Here is a 25,949-nt window from a genome sequence, read left to right as displayed (position 1 = left end):
TATAGTATAACGTTATATGGTATAACGTTATAACGTATTACGTTATATGGTACAACGTTATAACGTATTACGTTATATGGTATAACGTTATATGGTATAGGGTTATAACGTAATACGATATAGTATAACGTTATAACGTATTACGTTATATGGTACAACGTTATAACGTATTACGTTATATGGTACAACGTTATAACGTATTACGTTATATGGTATAACGTTATATGGTATATCGTTATAACGTAATACGTTATATAGTATAACGTTATATGGTATAACGTTATATGGTATAACGCTATAACGTAATACGTTATATAGTATAACGTTATATGGTATAACGTTATAACGTGTTATGTTATATAGTATAACGTTGCAACGTATTACGTTAAATGGTATAACGTTATAACGCATTACGTTATATAGTATAACGTTATATGGTATAACGTTATTACGTAATACGTTATATGGTATAACGTTATAACGTAATACGTTATATGGTATAACGTTAAAACGTATTACGTTATATGGTATAACGTTATAACGTATTACGTTATGTAGCACATCGTTATAAGGTATAACGTAATACGTTATATGGTACAACGTTATAATGTATTACGTAATATGGTATAACGTTATAACGTAATACGTTATATGGTATAACGTTAAAACGTATTACGTTATATGGTATAACGTTATAACGTATTACGTTATGTAGTACAACGTTATAAGGTATAACGTTATAACGTAATACGTTATATGGTACAACGTTATAACGTATCACGTTATATGGTATAACGTTATGTGGTATAACGTTATAACGTATTACGTTATATGGTATAAGGTTATAACGTATTACGTTATGTAGTACAACGTTATATGGTATAACGTTATAAAGTATTACGTTATATGGTATAACGTTATAAGGTATTACTTTATGTAGTACAAGGTTATAATGTATAACGTTATAACGTATTACGTTATATGGTATAACGTTATATGGTATAACGTTATATGGTATAACGTTATAACGTATTACGTTATATGGTATAACGTTATAACGTATTACGTTATGTAGTACAACGTTATAAGGTATAACGTTATAACGTAATACGTTATATGGTACAACGTTATAACGTATTACGCTATATGGTATAACGTTATGTGGTATAACGTTATGTGGTATAACGTTATAACGTATTACGTTATATGGTACAACGTTATAACATATTACGTTATATGGTATAACGTTATATGGTATAACGTTATAACGTAATACGTTATATAGTATGTCGTTATATGGTATTACGTTATAACGTACTACGGTATGTAGTACAACGTTATAAGGTATAACGTAATACGTTATGTGGTACAACGTTATAACGTATTACGTTATATGGTATAACGTTATATGGTATAGGGTTATAACGTAAAACGTTATATAGTATAACGTTATATGGTATAACGTTATAACGTATTACGTTATATGGTACAACGTTATAACGTATTACGTTATATGGTATAACGTTATATGGTATAGTGTTATAACGTAATACGATATAGTATAACGTTATAACGTATTACGTTATATGGTACAACGTTATAACGTATTACGTTATATGGTACAACGTTATAACGTATTACGTTATATGGTATAACGTTATATGGTATATCGTTATAACGTAATACGTTATATAGTATAACGTTATATGGTATAACGTTATATGGTATAACGCTATAACGTAATACGTTATATAGTATAACGTTATATGGTATAACGTTATAACGTGTTATGTTATATAGTATAACGTTGCAACGTATTACGTTAAATGGTATAACGTTATAACGCATTACGTTATATAGTATAACGTTATATGGTATAACGTTATTACGTAATACGTTGTATGGTATAACGTTATAACGTAATACGTTATATGGTATAACGTTATAACGTATTACGTTATGTAGTACAACGTTATAAGGTATAACGTTATAACGTAATACGTTATATGGTACAACGTTATAACGTATTACGCTATATGGTATAACGTTATGTGGTATAACGTTATGTGGTATAACGTTATAACGTATTACGTTATATGGTACAACGTTATAACATATTACGTTATATGGTATAACGTTATATGGTATAACGTTATAACGTAATACGTTATATAGTATGTCGTTATATGGTATAACGTTATAACGTACTACGGTATGTAGTACAACGTTATAAGGTATAACGTAATACGTTATGTGGTACAACGTTATAACGTATTACGTTATATGGTATAACGTTATATGGTATAGGGTTATAACGTAAAACGTTATATAGTATAACGTTATATGGTATAACGTTATAACGTATTACGTTATATGGTACAACGTTATAACGTATTACGTTATATGGTATAACGTTATATGGTATAGGGTTATAACGTAATACGATATAGTATAACGTTATAACGTATTACGTTATATGGTACAACGTTATAACGTATTACGTTATATGGTACAACGTTATAACGTATTACGTTATATGGTATAACGTTATATGGTATATCGTTATAACGTAATACGTTATATAGTATAACGTTATATGGTATAACGTTATATGGTATAACGCTATAACGTAATACGTTATATAGTATAACGTTATATGGTATAACGTTATAACGTGTTATGTTATATAGTATAACGTTGCAACGTATTACGTTAAATGGTATAACGTTATAACGCATTACGTTATATAGTATAACGTTATATGGTATAACGTTATTACGTAATACGTTGTATGGTATAACGTTATAACGTAATACGTTATATGGTATAACGTTAAAACGTATTACGTTATATGGTATAACGTTATAACGTATTACGTTATGTAGTACAACGTTATAAGGTATAACGTAATACGTTTTATGGTACAACGTTATAACGTATTACGTTATATGGTATAACGCTATATGGTATAGGGTTATAACGTAAAACGTTATATAGTATAACGTTATATGGTATAACGTTATAACGTATTACGTTATGTAGTACAACGTTATAAGGTATAACGTTATAACGTAATACGTTATATGGTACAACGTTATAACGTATTACGTTATATGGTATAACGTTATGTGGTATAACGTTATAACGTATTACGTTATATGGTATAAGGTTATAACGTATTACGTTATGTAGTACAACGTTATATGGTATAACGTTATAACGTATTACGTTATATGGTATAACGTTATAAGGTATTACTTTATGTAGTACAAGGTTATAATGTATAACGTTATAACGTATTACGTTATATGGTATAACGTTATATGGTATAACGTTATATGGTATAACGTTATAACGTATTACGTTATATGGTATAACGTTATAACGTATTACGTTATGTAGTACAACGTTATAAGGTATAACGTTATAACGTAATACGTTATATGGTACAACGTTATAACGTATTACGTTATATGGTATAACGTTATGTGGTATAACGTTATGTGGTATAACGTTATAACGTATTACGTTATATGGTATAAGGTTATAACGTATTACGTTATGTAGTACAACGTTATATGGTATAAGGTTATAACGTATTACGTTATATGGTATAACGTTATAAGGTATTACTTTATGTAGTACAAGGTTATAATGTATAACGTTATAACGTATTACGTTATATGGTATAACGGTATATGGTATAACGTTATATGGTATAACGTTATAACGTATTACGTTATATGGTATAACTTTATATGGTATAACGTTATAACGTATAACGTTATATGGTATAACGTTATAACGTAATACGTTATATGGTACAATGTTATAACATATTACGTTATATGGTATAACGTTATAACGTAATACGTTATATAGTATATCGTTATATGGTATAGGGTTATAACGTAATACGTTATATAGTACAACGTTATAACGTATTACGTTATATAGAATAACGAGATATGGTATAGGGTTATAACATAAAACGTTATATAGAGTAACGTTATATGGTATAACGTTATAACGTATTACGTTATATGGTACAACGTTATAACGCATTACGTTATATGGTACAACGTTATAACGTATTACGTTATATGGTATAACGTTATATGGTATAGGGTTATAACGTAATACGTTATATAGTATAACGTTATAACGTATTACGTTATATGGTACAACGTTATAACGTATTACGTTATATGGTACAACGTTATAACGTATTACGTTATATGGTACAACGTTATAACGTATTACGTTATATAGTATAACGAGATATGGTATAGGGTTATAACGTAAAACGTTATATAGGGTAACGTTATATGGTATAACGTTATAACGTATTACGTTATATGGTACAACGTTATAACGTATTACGTTATATGGTATAACGTTATATGGTATAACGTTATAACGTATTACGTTATATGGTATAACGTCATAACGTAATACGTTATATGGTACAACGTTATAACATATTACGTTATATGGTATAACGTTATATGGTATAACGTTATAACGTAATACGTTATATAGTATGTCGTTATATGGTATAACGTTATAACGCATTACGGTATGTAGTACAACGTTATAAGGTATAACGTAATACGTTATGTGGTACAACGTTATAACGTATTACGTTATATGGTATAACGTTATATGGTATAGGGTTATAACGTAAAACGTTATATAGTATAACGTTATATGGTATAACGTTATAACGTATTACGTTATATGGTACAACGTTATAATGAATTACGTTATATGGTATAACGTTATATGGTATAGGGTTATAACGTAATACGATATAGTATAACGTTATAACGTATTATGTTATATGGTACAACGTTATAACGTATTACGTTATATGGTACAACGTTATAACGTATTACGTTATATGGTATAACGTTATATGGTATATCGTTATAACGTAATACGTTATATAGTATAACGTTATATGGTATAACGTTATATGGTATAACGCTATAACGTAATACGATATAGCATAACGTTATAACGTAATACGTTATATGGTACAACGTTATAACATGTTACGTTATATGGTATAACGCTATATGGTATAACGTTATAACGTAATACGTTATATAGTATGTTGTTATATGGTATAACGTTATAACGTATTACGGTATGTAGTACAACGTTATAAAGTATAACGTAATACGTTATGTGGTACAACGTTATAACGTATTACGTTATATGGTATAACGTTATATGGTATAACGTTATATGGTATAGGGTTATAACGTAAAACGTTATATAGTATAACGTTATATGGTATAACGTTATAACGTATTACGTTATATGGTACAACGTTATAACGTATTACGTTATATGGTATAACGTTATATGGTATAGGGTTATAACGTAATACGATATAGTATAACGTTATAACGTATTACGTTATATGGTACAACGTTATAACGTATTACGTTATATGGTACAACGTTATAACGTATTACGTTATATGGTATAACGTTATATGGTATATCGTTATAACGTAATACGTTATATAGTATAACGTTATATGGTATAACGTTATATGGTATAACGCTATAACGTAATACGTTATATAGTATAACGTTATATGGTATAACGTTATAACGTGTTATGTTATATAGTATAACGTTGCAACGTATTACGTTAAATGGTATAACGTTATAACGCATTACGTTATATAGTATAACGTTATATGGTATAACGTTATTACGTAATACGTTATATGGTATAACGTTATAACGTAATACGTTATATGGTATAACGTTAAAACGTATTACGTTATATGGTATAACGTTATAACGTATTACGTTATGTAGCACATCGTTATAAGGTATAACGTAATACGTTATATGGTACAACGTTATAATGTATTACGTTATATGGTATAACGTTATAACGTAATACGTTATATGGTATAACGTTAAAACGTATTACGTTATATGGTATAACGTTATAACGTATTACGTTATGTAGTACAACGTTATAAGGTATAACGTTATAACGTAATACGTTATATGGTACAACGTTATAACGTATTACGTTATATGGTATAACGTTATGTGGTATAACGTTATAACGTATTACGTTATATGGTATAAGGTTATAACGTATTACGTTATGTAGTACAACGTTATATGGTATAACGTTATAACGTATTACGTTATATGGTATAACGTTATAAGGTATTACTTTATGTAGTACAAGGTTATAATGTATAACGTTATAACGTATTACGTTATATGGTATAACGTTATATGGTATAACGTTATATGGTATAACGTTATAACGTATTACGTTATATGGTATAACGTTATAACGTATTACGTTATGTAGTACAACGTTATAAGGTATAACGTTATAACGTAATACGTTATATGGTACAACGTTATAACGTATTACGTTATATGGTATAACGTTATGTGGTATAACGTTATGTGGTATAACGTTATAACGTATTACGTTATATGGTACAACGTTATAACATATTACGTTATATGGTATAACGTTATATGGTATAACGTTATAACGTAATACGTTATATAGTATGTCGTTATATGGTATAACGTTATAACGTACTACGGTATGTAGTACAACGTTATAAGGTATAACGTAATAAGTTATGTGGTACAACGTTATAACGTATTACGTTATATGGTATAACGTTATATGGTATAGGGTTATAACGTAAAACGTTATATAGTATAACGTTATATGGTATAACGTTATAACGTATTACGTTATATGGTACAACGTTATAACGTATTACGTTATATGGTATAACGTTATATGGTATAGGGTTATAACGTAATACGATATAGTATAACGTTATAACGTATTACGTTATATGGTACAACGTTATAACGTATTACGTTATATGGTACAACGTTATAACGTATTACGTTATATGGTATAACGTTATATGGTATATCGTTATAACGTAATACGTTATATAGTATAACGTTATATGGTATAACGTTATATGGTATAACGCTATAACGTAATACGTTATATAGTATAACGTTATATGGTATAACGTTATAACGTGTTATGTTATATAGTATAACGTTGCAACGTATTACGTTAAATGGTATAACGTTATAACGCATTACGTTATATAGTATAACGTTATATGGTATAACGTTATTACGTAATACGTTGTATGGTATAACGTTATAACGTAATACGTTATATGGTATAACGTTAAAACGTATTACGTTATATGGTATAACGTTATAACGTATTACGTTATGTAGTACAACGTTATAAGGTATAACGTAATACGTTTTATGGTACAACGTTATAACGTATTACGTTATATGGTATAACGCTATATGGTATAGGGTTATAACGTAAAACGTTATATAGTATAACGTTATATGGTATAACGTTATAACGTATTACGTTATGTAGTACAACGTTATAAGGTATAACGTTATAACGTAATACGTTATATGGTACAACGTTATAACGTATTACGTTATATGGTATAACGTTATGTGGTATAACGTTATAACGTATTACGTTATATGGTATAAGGTTATAACGTATTACGTTATGTAGTACAACGTTATATGGTATAACGTTATAACGTATTACGTTATATGGTATAACGTTATAAGGTATTACTTTATGTAGTACAAGGTTATAATGTATAACGTTATAACGTATTACGTTATATGGTATAACGTTATATGGTATAACGTTATATGGTATAACGTTATAACGTATTACGTTATATGGTATAACGTTATAACGTATTACGTTATGTAGTACAACGTTATAAGGTATAACGTTATAACGTAATACGTTATATGGTACAACGTTATAACGTATTACGTTATATGGTATAACGTTATGTGGTATAACGTTATGTGGTATAACGTTATAACGTATTACGTTATATGGTATAAGGTTATAACGTATTACGTTATGTAGTACAACGTTATATGGTATAAGGTTATAACGTATTACGTTATATGGTATAACGTTATAAGGTATTACTTTATGTAGTACAAGGTTATAATGTATAACGTTATAACGTATTACGTTATATGGTATAACGGTATATGGTATAACGTTATATGGTATAACGTTATAACGTATTACGTTATATGGTATAACTTTATATGGTATAACGTTATAACGTATAACGTTATATGGTATAACGTTATAACGTAATACGTTATATGGTACAATGTTATAACATATTACGTTATATGGTATAACGTTATAACGTAATACGTTATATAGTATATCGTTATATGGTATGACGTTCTAACGTATAAAGTTATATGGTATAACGTTATATGGTATAACGTTATAACGTAATACGTTATATAGTATAACGTTATATGGTATAACGTTATAACGTATTACGTTATATGGTATAACGTTATAACGTAATACGTTATATGGTATAACGTTATAACGTATTACGTTATATGGTATAACGTTATAACGTATTACGTTATGTAGTACAACGTTATAAGGTTTAACGTAATACGTTATATGGTACAACGTTATAACGTATTACGTTATATGGTATAACGTTATAACGTAATACGTTATATGGTACAACGTTATAACGTATTACGTTATATGGTACAACGTTATAACGTATTACGTTATATAGTATAACGAGGTATGGTATAGGGTTATAACGTAAAACGTTATATAGTATAACGTTATATGGTATAACGTTATAATGTATTACGTTATATGGTATGACGTTATAACGTATTACGTTATATGGTATAACGTTATAACGTAATACGTTATATGGTACAACGTTATAACGTATTACGTTATATGGTACAACGTTATAACGTATTACGTTATATAGTATAACGAGATATGGTATAGGGTTATAACGTAAAACGTTATATAGTATAACGTTATATGGTATAACGTTATAACATATTACGTTATATGTTACAACGTTATACCGTATTACGTTATATGGTATAACGTTATGTGGTATAACGTTATAACGTATTACGTTATATGGTATAAGGTTATAACGTATTACGTTATGTAGTACAACGTTATATGGTATAAGGTTATAACGTATTACGTTATATGGTATAACGTTATATAGTATAACGTTATATCGTATTACGTTATATGGTACAACGTTATAACGTATTACGTTATATGGTACAACGTTATAACGTATTACGTTATATGGTACAACGTTATAACGTATTACGTTATATAGTATAACGAGATATGGTGTAGGGTTATAACGTAAAACGTTATATAGTATAACGTTATATGGTATAACGTTATAACGTATTACGTTATATGGTACAACGTTATAACGTATTACGTTATATGGTATAACGTTATATGGAATAACGTTATAACGTATTACGTTATATGGTATAACGTTATAACGTAATACGTTATATGGTACAACGTTATAACATATTACGTTATATGGTATAACGTTATAACGTAATACGTTATATAGTATGTCGTTATATGGTATAACGTTATAACGTATTACGGTATGTAGTACAACGTTATAAGGTATAACGTAATACGTTATGTGGTACAACGTTATAACGTATTACGTTATATGGTATAACGTTATATGGTATAGGGTTATAACGTAAAACGTTATATAGTATAACGTTATATGGTATAACGTTATAACGTATTACGTTATATGGTACAACGTTATAACGTATTACGTTATATGGTATAACGTTATATGGTATAGGGTTATAACGTAATACGATATAGTATAACGTTATAACGTATTACGTTATATGGTACAACGTTATAACGTATTACGTTATATGGTACAACGTTATAACGTATTACGTTATATGGTATAACGTTATATGGTATATCGTTATAACGTAATACGTTATATAGTACAACGTTATATGGTATAACGTTATATGGTATAACGCTATAACGTAATACGTTATATAGTATAACGTTATATGGTATAACGTTATAACGTGTTATGTTATATAGTATAACGTTGCAACGTATTACGTTAAATGGTATAACGTTATAACGCATTACGTTATATAGTATAACGTTATATGGTATAACGTTATTACGTAATACGTTGTATGGTATAACGTTATAACGTAATACGTTATATGGTATAACGTTAAAACGTATTACGTTATATGGTATAACGTTATAACGTATTACGTTATGTAGTACAACGTTATAAGGTATAACGTAATACGTTTTATGGTACAACGTTATAACGTATTACGTTATATGGTATAACGCTATATGGTATAGGGTTATAACGTAAAACGTTATATAGTATAACGTTATATGGTATAACGTTATAACGTATTACGTTATGTAGTACAACGTTATAAGGTATAACGTTATAACGTAATACGTTATATGGTACAACGTTATAACGTATTACGTTATATGGTATAACGTTATGTGGTATAACGTTATAACGTATTACGTTATATGGTATAAGGTTATAACGTATTACGTTATGTAGTACAACGTTATATGGTATAACGTTATAACGTATTACGTTATATGGTATAACGTTATAAGGTATTACTTTATGTAGTACAAGGTTATAATGTATAACGTTATAACGTATTACGTTATATGGTATAACGTTATATGGTATAACGTTATATGGTATAACGTTATAACGTATTACGTTATATGGTATAACGTTATAACGTATTACGTTATGTAGTACAACGTTATAAGGTATAACGTTATAACGTAATACGTTATATGGTACAACGTTATAACGTATTACGTTATATGGTATAACGTTATGTGGTATAACGTTATGTGGTATAACGTTATAACGTATTACGTTATATGGTATAAGGTTATAACGTATTACGTTATGTAGTACAACGTTATATGGTATAAGGTTATAACGTATTACGTTATATGGTATAACGTTATAAGGTATTACTTTATGTAGTACAAGGTTATAATGTATAACGTTATAACGTATTACGTTATATGGTATAACGGTATATGGTATAACGTTATATGGTATAACGTTATAACGTATTACGTTATATGGTATAACTTTATATGGTATAACGTTATAACGTATAACGTTATATGGTATAACGTTATAACGTAATACGTTATATGGTACAATGTTATAACATATTACGTTATATGGTATAACGTTATAACGTAATACGTTATATAGTATATCGTTATATGGTATGACGTTCTAACGTATAAAGTTATATGGTATAACGTTATATGGTATAACGTTATAACGTAATACGTTATATAGTATAACGTTATATGGTATAACGTTATAACGTATTACGTTATATGGTATAACGTTATAACGTAATACGTTATATGGTATAACGTTATAACGTATTACGTTATATGGTATAACGTTATAACGTATTACGTTATGTAGTACAACGTTATAAGGTTTAACGTAATACGTTATATGGTACAACGTTATAACGTATTACGTTATATGGTATAACGTTATAACGTAATACGTTATATGGTACAACGTTATAACGTATTACGTTATATGGTACAACGTTATAACGTATTACGTTATATAGTATAACGAGGTATGGTATAGGGTTATAACGTAAAACGTTATATAGTATAACGTTATATGGTATAACGTTATAATGTATTACGTTATATGGTATGACGTTATAACGTATTACGTTATATGGTATAACGTTATAACGTAATACGTTATATGGTACAACGTTATAACGTATTACGTTATATGGTACAACGTTATAACGTATTACGTTATATAGTATAACGAGATATGGTATAGGGTTATAACGTAAAACGTTATATAGTATAACGTTATATGGTATAACGTTATAACGTATTACGTTATATGTTACAACGTTATACCGTATTACGTTATATGGTATAACGTTATGTGGTATAACGTTATAACGTATTACGTTATATGGTATAAGGTTATAACGTATTACGTTATGTAGTACAACGTTATATGGTATAAGGTTATAACGTATTACGTTATATGGTATAACGTTATATAGTATAACGTTATATCGTATTACGTTATATGGTACAACGTTATAACGTATTACGTTATATGGTACAACGTTATAACGTATTACGTTATATGGTACAACGTTATAACGTATTACGTTATATAGTATAACGAGATATGGTGTAGGGTTATAACGTAAAACGTTATATAGTATAACGTTATATGGTATAACGTTATAACGTATTACGTTATATGGTACAACGTTATAACGTATTACGTTATATGGTATAACGTTATATGGAATAACGTTATAACGTATTACGTTATATGGTATAACGTTATAACGTAATACGTTATATGGTACAACGTTATAACGTATTACGTTATATGGTATAACGTTATGTGGTATAACGTTATGTGGTATAACGTTATAACGTATTACGTTATATGGTATAAGGTTATAACGTATTACGTTATGTAGTGCAACGTTATATGGTATAAGGTTATAACGTATTACGTTATATGGTATAACGTTATAAGGTATTACTTTATGTAGTACAAGGTTATAATGTATAACGTTATAACGTATTACGTTATATGGTATAACGGTATATGGTATAACGTTATATGGTATAACGTTATAACGTATTACGTTATATGGTATAACTTTATATGGTATAACGTTATAACGTATAACGTTATATGGTATAACGTTATAACGTAATACGTTATATGGTACAATGTTATAACATATTACGTTATATGGTATAACGTTATAACGTAATACGTTATATAGTATATCGTTATATGGTATGACGTTCTAACGTATAAAGTTATATGGTATAACGTTATATGGTATAACGTTATAACGTAATACGTTATATAGTATAACGTTATATGGTATAACGTTATAACGTATTACGTTATATGGTATAACGTTATAACGTAATACGTTATATGGTATAACGTTATAACGTATTACGTTATATGGTATAACGTTATAACGTATTACGTTATGTAGTACAACGTTATAAGGTTTAACGTAATACGTTATATGGTACAACGTTATAACGTATTACGTTATATGGTATAACGTTATAACGTAATACGTTATATGGTACAACGTTATAACGTATTACGTTATATGGTACAACGTTATAACGTATTACGTTATATAGTATAACGAGGTATGGTATAGGGTTATAACGTAAAACGTTATATAGTATAACGTTATATGGTATAACGTTATAATGTATTACGTTATATGGTATGACGTTATAACGTATTACGTTATATGGTATAACGTTATAACGTAATACGTTATATGGTACAACGTTATAACGTATTACGTTATATGGTACAACGTTATAACGTATTACGTTATATAGTATAACGAGATATGGTATAGGGTTATAACGTAAAACGTTATATAGTATAACGTTATATGGTATAACGTTATAACGTATTACGTTATATGTTACAACGTTATACCTTATTACGTTATATGGTATAACGTTATGTGGTATAACGTTATAACGTATTACGTTATATGGTATAAGGTTATAACGTATTACGTTATGTAGTATAACGTTATATGGTATAACGTTATAACGTATTACGTTATATGGTACAACGTTATAACGTATTACGTTATATGGTATAACGTTATATGGAATAACGTTATAACGTATTACGTTATATGGTATAACGTTATAACGTAATACGTTATATGGTACAACGTTATAACATATTACGTTATATGGTATAACGTTATAACGTAATACGTTATATAGTATGTCGTTATATGGTATAACGTTATAACGTATTACGGTATGTAGTACAACGTTATAAGGTATAACGTAATACGTTATGTGGTACAACGTTATAACGTATTACGTTATATGGTATAACGTTATATGGTATAGGGTTATAACGTAAAACGTTATATAGTATAACGTTATATGGTATAACGTTATAACGTATTACGTTATATGGTACAACGTTATAACGTATTACGTTATATGGTATAACGTTATATGGTATAGCGTTATAACGTAATACGATATAGTATAAAGTTATAACGTATTACGTTATATGGTACAACGTTATAACGTATTACGTTATATGGTACAACGTTATAACGTATTACGTTATATGGTATAACGTTATATGGTATATCGTTATAACGTAATACGTTATATAGTATAACGTTATATGGTATAACGTTATATGGTATAACGCTATAACGTAATACGTTATATAGTATAACGTTATATGGTATAACGTTATAACGTGTTATGTTATATAGTATAACGTTGCAACGTATTACGTTATATGGTATAACGTCATAACGCATTACGTTATATAGTATAACGTTATATGGTATAACGTTATAACGTAATTCGTTGTATGGTATAACGTTATAACGTAATACGTTATATGGTATAACGTTAAAACGTATTACGTTATATGGTATAACGTTATAACGTATTACGTTATGTAGTACATCGTTATAAGGTATAACGTAATACGTTATATGGTACAACGTTATAACGTATTACGTTATATGGTATAACGTTATAACGTAATACGTTATATGGTATAACGTTAAAACGTATTACGTTATATGGTATAACGTTATAACGTAATACGTTATATAGTATAACGTTATATGGTATAACGTTATAACGTATTACGTTATGTAGTACAACGTTGTAAGGTATAACGTTATAACGTAATACGTTATATGGTACAACGTTATAACGTATTACGTTATATGGTATAACGTTATAACGTATTACGTTATGTAGTACAACGTTATAAGGTATAACGTAATACGTTTTATGGTACAACGTTATAACGTATTACGTTATATGGTATAACGTTATAACGTAATACGTTATATAGTATAACGTTATATGGTATAACGTTATAACGTATTACGTTATGTAGTACAACGTTGTAAGGTATAACGTTATAACGTAATACGTTATATGGTACAACGTTATAACGTATTACGTTATATGGTATAACGTTATGTGGTATAACGTTATAACGTATTACGTTATATGGTATAAGGTTATAACGTATTACGTTATGTAGTACAACGTTATATGGTATAACGTTATAACGTATTACGTTATATGGTATAACGTTATAAGGTATTACTTTATGTAGTACAAGGTTATAATGTATAACGTTATAACGTATTACGTTATATGGTATAACGTTATATGGTATAACGTTATATGGTATAACGTTATAACGTATTACGTTATATGGTATAACGTTATAACGTATTACGTTATGTAGTACAACGTTATAAGGTATAACGTTATAACGTAATACGTTATATGGTACAACGTTATAACGTATTACGTTATATGGTATAACGTTATGTGGTATAACGTTATGTGGTATAACGTTATAACGTATTACGTTATATGGTATAAGGTTATAACGTATTACGTTATGTAGTACAACGTTATATGGTATAAGGTTATAACGTATTACGTTATATGGTATAACGTTATAAGGTATTACTTTATGTAGTACAAGGTTATAATGTATAACGTTATAACGTATTACGTTATATGGTATAACGGTATATGGTATAACGTTATATGGTATAACGTTATAACGTATTACGTTATATGGTATAACTTTATATGGTATAACGTTATAACGTATAACGTTATATGGTATAACGTTATAACGTAATACGTTATATGGTACAATGTTATAACATATTACGTTATATGGTATAACGTTATAACGTAATACGTTATATAGTATATCGTTATATGGTATGACGTTCTAACGTATAAAGTTATATGGTATAACGTTATATGGTATAACGTTATAACGTAATACGTTATATAGTATAACGTTATATGGTATAACGTTATAACGTATTACGTTATATGGTATAACGTTATAACGTAATACGTTATATGGTATAACGTTATAACGTATTACGTTATATGGTATAACGTTATAACGTATTACGTTATGTAGTACAACGTTATAAGGTTTAACGTAATACGTTATATGGTACAACGTTATAACGTATTACGTTATATGGTATAACGTTATAACGTAATACGTTATATGGTACAACGTTATAACGTATTACGTTATATGGTACAACGTTATAACGTATTACGTTATATAGTATAACGAGATATGGTATAGGGTTATAACGTAAAACGTTATATAGTATAACGTTATATGGTATAACGTTATAACGTATTACGTTATATGGTATGACGTTATAACGTATTACGTTATATGGTATAACGTTATAACGTAATACGTTATATGGTACAACGTTATAACGTATTACGTTATATGGTACAACGTTATAACGTATTACGTTATATAGTATAACGAGATATGGTATAGGGTTATAACGTAAAACGTTATATAGTATAACGTTATATGGTATAACGTTATAACGTATTACGTTATATGTTACAACGTTATACCGTATTACGTTATATGGTATAACGTTATGTGGTATAACGTTATAACGTATTACGTTATATGGTATAAGGTTATAACGTATTACGTTATGTAGTACAACGTTATATGGTATAAGGTTATAACGTATTACGTTATATGGTATAACGTTATATAGTATAACGTTATATCGTATTACGTTATATGGTACAACGTTATAACGTATTACGTTATATGGTACAACGTTATAACGTATTACGTTATATGGTACAACGTTATAACGTATTACGTTATATAGTATAACGAGATATGGTGTAGGGTTATAACGTAAAACGTTATATAGTATAACGTTATATGGTATAACGTTATAACGTATTACGTTATATGGTACAACGTTATAACGTATTACGTTATATGGTATAACGTTATATGGAATAACGTTATAACGTATTACGTTATATGGTATAACGTTATAACGTAATACGTTATATGGTACAACGTTATAACATATTACGTTATATGGTATAACGTTATAACGTAATACGTTATATAGTATGTCGTTATATGGTATAACGTTATAACGTATTACGGTATGTAGTACAACGTTATAAGGTATAACGTAATACGTTATGTGGTACAACGTTATAACGTATTACGTTATATGGTATAACGTTATATGGTATAGGGTTATAACGTAAAACGTTATATAGTATAACGTTATATGGTATAACGTTATAACGTATTACGTTATATGGTACAACGTTATAACGTATTACGTTATATGGTATAACGTTATATGGTATAGCGTTATAACGTAATACGATATAGTATAAAGTTATAACGTATTACGTTATATGGTACAACGTTATAACGTATTACGTTATATGGTACAACGTTATAACGTATTACGTTATATGGTATAACGTTATATGGTATATCGTTATAACGTAATACGTTATATAGTATAACGTTATATGGTATAACGTTATATGGTATAACGCTATAACGTAATACGTTATATAGTATAACGTTATATGGTATAACGTTATAACGTGTTATGTTATATAGTATAACGTTGCAACGTATTACGTTATATGGTATAACGTCATAACGCATTACGTTATATAGTATAACGTTATATGGTATAACGTTATTACGTAATTCGTTGTATGGTATAACGTTATAACGTAATACGTTATATGGTATAACGTTAAAACGTATTACGTTATATGGTATAACGTTATAACGTATTACGTTATGTAGTACATCGTTATAAGGTATAACGTAATACGTTATATGGTACAACGTTATAACGTATTACGTTATATGGTATAACGTTATAACGTAATACGTTATATGGTATAACGTTAAAACGTATTACGTTATATGGTATAACGTTATAACGTATTACGTTATGTAGTACAACGTTATAAGGTATAACGTAATACGTTTTATGGTACAACGTTATAACGTATTACGTTATATGGTATAACGTTATAACGTAATACGTTATATAGTATAACGTTATATGGTATAACGTTATATGGTATAACGTTATAACGTATTACGTTATATGGTATAACGTTATAACGTATTACGTTATATGGTATAACGTTAGAACGTATTACGTTATATGGTATAACGTTATAACGTATTACGTTATATAGTATAACGTTATATGGTATAACGTTATAACGTATTACGTTATGTAGTACAACGTTATAAGGTATAACGTTATAACGTAATACGTTATATGGTACAACGTTATAACGTATTACGTTATATGGTATAACGTTATGTGGTATAACGTTATAACGTATTACGTTATATGGTATAAGGTTATAACGTATTACGTTATGTAGTACAACGTTATATGGTATAAGGTTATAACGTATTACGTTATATGGTATAACGTTATAAGGTATTACTTTGTGTAGTACAAGGTTATAATGTATAACGTTATAACGTATTACGTTATATTGTATAACGGTAAATGGTATAACGTTATATGGTATAACGTTATAACGTATTACGTTATATGGTATAACTTTATATGGTATAACGTTATAACGTATAACGTTATATGGTATAACGTTATAACGTAATACGTTATATGGTACAATGCTATAACATATTACGTTATATGGTATAACGTTATAACGTAATACGTTATATAGTATATCGTTATATGGTATGACGTTCTAACGTATAAAGTTATATGGTATAACGTTATATGGTATAACGTTATAACGTAATACGTTATATAGTATAACGTTATATGGTGTAACGTTATAACGTATTACGTTATATGGTATAACGTTATAACGTAATACGTTATATGGTATAACGTTATAACGTATTACGTTATATGGTATAACGTTATAACGTATTACGTTATGTAGTACAACGTTATAAGGTATAACGTAATACGTTATATGGTACAACGTTATAACGTATTACGTTATATGGTATAACGTTATATGGTATAACGTTATAACGTACTACGTTATACGGTATAACGTTATAACGTAATACGTTATATAGTATAACGTTATAACGTATTACGTTATATGGTATAACGTTATAACGTATTACGTTATGTAGTACAACGTTATAAGGTATAACGTAATACGTTATATGGTACAACGTTATAACGTATTACGTTATATGGTATAAAGTAAATATGGTATAGGGTTATAACGTAATACGTTATATAGTATAACGTTATAACGTATTACGTTATATGGTATAACGTTAGAACGTATTACGTTATATGGTATAACGTTATAACGTAATACGTTATATAGTATAACGTTATATGGTATAACGTTATAACGTAATAAGTTATATAGTATAACGTCATATGGTATAACGTTATAACGTATTACGTTATATGGTATAACGATATATGGTATAACGTTATGACGTAATACGTTATATAGTATAACGTTATAACGTATTACGTTATATGGTACAACGTTATAACGTATTACGTTATATGGTATAACGTTATATGGTATAGGGTTATAACGTAATACGTTATATAGTATAACGTTATAACGTATTACGTTATATGGTACAACGTTATAACGTATTGCGTTATATGGTACAACGTTATAACGTATTACGTTATATGGTACAACGTTATAACGTATTACGTTATATGGTATAACGTTATATGGTATATCGTTATAACGTAATACGTTATATGGTATAACGTTACATGGTATAAGGTTATAACGTAATACGTTATATAGTATAACGTTATATGGTATAACGTTATAACGTATTACGTTATATGGTATAACGTTATAACGAAATACGTTATATGGTATAACGTTATATGGTATAACGTTATAACGAATTACGTTATATGGTACAACGTTATAACGTATTACGTTATATGGTATAACGTTATATGGTATAGGGTTATAACGTAATACGTTATATGGTATAACGTTATATGGTATAACGTTATAACGTATTACGTTATATGGTATAACGTTATATGGTATAGGGTTATAACGTAAAACGTTATATAGTATAACGTTATATGGTATAACGTTATAAGGTATTACGTTATATGGTACAACGTTATAACGTATTACGTTATATGGTATAGGGTTATAACGTAATACGTTATATAGTATAACGTTATAACGTATTACGTTATATGGTACAACGTTATAACGTATTACGTTATATGGTACAACGTTATAACGTATTACGTTATATGGTATAACGTTATATGGTATAGGGTTATAACGTAATACGTTATATAGTATAACGTTATAACGTATTACGTTATATGGTACAACGTTATAACGTATTACGTTATATGGTACAACGTTATAACGTATTACGTTATATGGTATAGCGTTATATGGTATAACGTTATAACGTAATACGTTATATAGTATATCGTTATATGGTATGACGTTCTAACGTATAAAGTTATATGGTATTACGTTATATGGTATAACGTTATAACGTATTACGTTATGTAGTACAACGTTATAAGGTATAACGTAATACGTTATATGGTACAACGTTATAACGTATTACGTTATATGGTATAAAGTTATATGGTATAGGGTTATAACGTAATACGTTATATAGTATAACGTTATAACGTATTACGTTATATGGTATAACGTTAGAACGTATTACGTTATATGGTATAACGTTATAACGTAATACGTTATATAGTATAACGTTATATGGTATAACGTTATAACGTAATAAGTTATATAGTATAACGTCATATGGTATAACGTTATAACGTATTACGTTATATGGTATAACGATATATGGTATAACGTTATGACGTAATACGTTATATAGTATAACGTTATAACGTATTACGTTATATGGTATAACGTTATATGGTATAGGGTTATAACGTAATACGTTATATAGTATAACGTTATAACGTATTACGTTATATGGTACAACGTTATAACGTATTGCGTTATGTGGTACAACGTTATAACGTATTACGTTATATGGTACAACGTTATAACGTATTACGTTATATGGTATAACGTTATATGGTATATCGTTATAACGTAATACGTTATATGGTATAACGTTACATGGTATAAGGTTATAACGTAATACGTTATATAGTATAACGTTATATGGTATAACGTTATAACGTATTACGTTATATGGTATAACGTTATAACGAAATACGTTTTATGGTATAACGTTATATGGTATAACGTTATAACGAATTACGTTATATGGTACAACGTTATAACGTATTACGTTATATGGTATAACGTTATATGGTATAGGGTTATAACGTAATACGTTATATGGTATAACGTTATAAGGTATTACGTTATATGGTTCAACGTTATAACGTATTACGTTATATGGTACATCGTTATAACGTATTACGTTATATGGTATAACGTTATATGGTATAGGGTTATAACGTAAAATGTTATATAGTATAACGTTATATGGTATAACGTTATAACGTATTACGTTATATGGTACAACGTTATAACGTATTACGTTATATGGTATAACGTTATATGGTATAACGTTATAACGTATTACGTTATATGGTATAACGTTATATGGTATAGGGTTATAACGTAAAACGTTATATAGTATAACGTTATATGGTATAACGTTATAAGGTATTACGTTATATGGTACAACGTTATAACGTATTACGTTATATGGTATAGGGTTATAACGTAATACGTTATATAGTATAACGTTATAACGTATTACGTTATATGGTACAACGTTATAACGTATTACGTTATATGGTACAACGTTATAACGTATTACGTTATATGGTATAACGTTATATGGTATAGGGTTATAACGTAATACGTTATATAGTATAACGTTATAACGTATTACGTTATATGGTACAACGTTATAACGTATTACGTTATATGGTACAACGTTATAACGTATTACGTTATATGGTATAGCGTTATATGGTATAACGTTATAACGTAATACGTTATATAGTATAACGTTATATGGTATAACGTTATACGGTATAACGCTATAACGTAATACGTTATATAGTATAACGTTATATGGTATAACGTTATAACGTATTACGTTATATAGTATAACGTTGCAACGTATTACGTTATATGGTATAACGTTATAACGCATTACGTTATATAGTATAACGTTATATGGTATAACGTTATTACGTAATACGTTATATGGTATAACGTTATAACGTAATACGTTATATGGTATAACGTTAAAACGTATTACGTTATATGGTATAACGTTATAACGTATTACGTTATGTAGTACATCGTTATAAGGTATAACGTAATACGTTATATGGTACAACGTTATAACGTATTACGTTATATGGTATAACGTTATAACGTAATACGTTATATGGTATATCGTTAAAACGTATTACGTTATATGGTATAACGTTATAACGTATTACGTTATGTAGTACAACGTTATAAGGTATAACGTAATACGCTTTATGGTACAACGTTATAACGTATTACGTTATATGGTATAACGTTATAACGTAATACGTTATATAGTATAACGTTATATGGTATAACGTTATAACGTATTACGTTATGTAGTACAACGTTATAAGGTATAACGTTATAACGTAATACGTTATATGGTACAACGTTGTAACGTATTACGTTATATGGTATAACGTTATGTGGTATAACGTTATAACGTATTACGTTATATGGTATAAGGTTATAACGTATTACGTTATGTAGTACAACGTTATATGGTATAACGTTATAACGTATTACGTTATATGGTATAACGTTATAAGGTATTACTTTATGTAGTACAAGGTTATAATGTATAAGGTTATAACGTATTACGTTATATGGTATAACGTTATATGGTATAACGTTATATGGTATAACGTTATAACGTATTACGTTATATGGTATAACGTTATAACGTATTACGTTATATGGTATAACGTTAGAACGTATTACGTTGTATGGTATAACGTTATAACGTAATACGTTATATAGTATAACGTTATATGGTATAACGTTATAACGTGTTACGTTATGTAGTACAACGTTATAAGGTATAACGTTATAACGTAATATGTTATATGGTACAACGTTATAACGTATTACGTTATATGGTATAACGTTATATGGTATAGGGTTATAACGTAATACGTTATATAGTATAACGTTATAACGTATTACGTTATATGGTACAACGTTATAACGTATTACGTTATATGGTACAACGTTATAACGTATTACGTTATATGGTATAGCGTTATAACGTAATACGTTATATGGTATAACGTTAAAACGTATTACGTTATATGGTATAACGTTTTAACGTATTACGTTATATGGTATAACGTTATAACGTATTACGTTATATGGTATAACGTTAGAACGTATTACGTTGTATAGTATAACATTATAACGTAATACGTTATATAGTATAACGTTATATGGTATAACGTTATAACGTATTACGTTATGTAGTACAACGTTATAAGGTATAACGTTATAACGTAATACGTCCAATGGTACAACGTTATAACGTATTACGTTATATGGTATAACGTTATGTGGTATAACGTTATAACGTATTACGTTATATGGTATAAGGTTATAACGTATTACGTTATGTAGTACAACGTTATATGGTATAAGGTTATAACGTATTACGTTATATGGTATAACGTTATAAGGTATTACTTTATGTAGTACAAGGTTATAATGTATTACGTTATATGGTATAACGTTATAACGTATTACGTTATGTAGTACAACGTTATAAGGTATAACGTAATACGTTATATGGTACAACGTTATAACGTATTACGTTATATGGTATAAAGTTATATGGTATAGGGTTATAACGTAATACGTTATATAGTATAACGTTATAACGTATTACGTTATATGGTATAACGTTATATGGTATAACGTTATAACGTAATACGTTATATAGTATATCGTTATATGGTATGACGTTCTAACGTATAAAGTTATATGGTATAACATTATATGGTATAATGTTATAACGTAATACGTTATATAGTATAACGTTATATGGTATAACGTTATAACGTATTACGTTATATGGTATAACGTTATAACGTAATACGTTATATGGTATAACGTTATAACGTATTACGTTATATGGTATAACTTTATATGGTATAACGTTATAACGTTTAACGTTATATGGTATAACGTTACAACGTAATAAGTTATATGGTACAATGTTATAACATATTACGTTATATGGTATAACGTTATATGGTATAACGTTATAACGTAATACGTTATATAGTATATCGTTATATGGTATGACGTTCTAACGTATAAAGTTATATGGTATAACATTATATGGTATAATGTTATAACGTAATACGTTATATAGTATAACGTTATATGGTATAACGTTATAACGTATTACGTTATATGGTATAACGTTATAACGTAATACGTTATATGGTATAACGTTATAACGTATTACGTTATATGGTATAACGTTATAACGTATTACGTTATGTAGTACAACGTTATAAGGTATAACGTAATACGTTATATGGTACAACGTTATAACGTATTACGTTATATGGTATAACGTTATATGGTATAACGTTATAACGTAATACGTTATATAGTATAACGTTATATGGTATAACGTTATAACGTACTACGTTATACGGTATAACGTTATAACGTAATACGTTATATAGTATAACGTTATAACGTATTACGTTATATGGTATAACGTTATAACGTATTACGTTATGTAGTACAACGTTATAAGGTATAACGTAATACGTTATATGGTACAACGTTATAACGTATTACGTTATATGGTATAACGTTATAACGTAATACGTTATATAGTATAACGTTATATGGTATAACGTTATAACGTAATAAGTTATATAGTATAACGTCATATGGTATAACGTTATAACGTATTACGTTATATGGTATAACGATATATGGTATAACGTTATAACGTAATACGTTATATAGTATAACGTTATAACGAATTACGTTATATGGTACAACGTTATAACGTATTACGTTATATGGTATAACGTTATATGGTATAGGGTTATAACGTAATACGTTATATAGTATAACGTTATAACGTAATAAGTTATATAGTATAACGTCATATGGTATAACGTTATAACGTATTACGTTATATGGTATAACGATATATGGTATAACGTTATGACGTAATACGTTATATAGTATAACGTTATAACGTATTACGTTATATGGTATAACGTTATATGGTATAGGGTTATAACGTAATACGTTATATAGTATAACGTTATAACGTAATACGTTATATAGTATAACGTTATAACGTATTACGTTATATGGTACAACGTTATAACGTATTACGTTATATGGTACAACGTTATAACGTATTACGTTATATGGTATAGCGTTATATGGTATAACGTTATAACGTAATACGTTATATAGTATATCGTTATATGGTATGACGTTCTAACGTATAAAGTTATATGGTATTACGTTATATGGTATAACGTTATAACGTATTACGTTATGTAGTACAACGTTATAAGGTATAACGTAATACGTTATATGGTACAACGTTATAACGTATTACGTTATATGGTATAAAGTTATATGGTATAGGGTTATAACGTAATACGTTATATAGTATAACGTTATAACGTATTACGTTATATGGTATAACGTTAGAACGTATTACGTTATATGGTATAACGTTATAACGTAATACGTTATATAGTATAACGTTATATGGTATAACGTTATAACGTAATAAGTTATATAGTATAACGTCATATGGTATAACGTTATAACGTATTACGTTATATGGTATAACGATATATGGTATAACGTTATGACGTAATACGTTATATAGTATAACGTTATAACGTATTACGTTATATGGTATAACGTTATATGGTATAGGGTTATAACGTAATACGTTATAT

Source organism: Bombus flavifrons, chromosome 1, assembly GCF_040668555.2.
Source record: "Bombus flavifrons isolate JBK064 chromosome 1, iyBomFlav1_principal, whole genome shotgun sequence".
NCBI classification, from domain to species: domain Eukaryota; kingdom Metazoa; phylum Arthropoda; class Insecta; order Hymenoptera; family Apidae; genus Bombus; species Bombus flavifrons.
The sequence above is the reverse complement of the archived record's forward strand: the minus strand, read 5'-3'. Positions refer to the sequence as shown.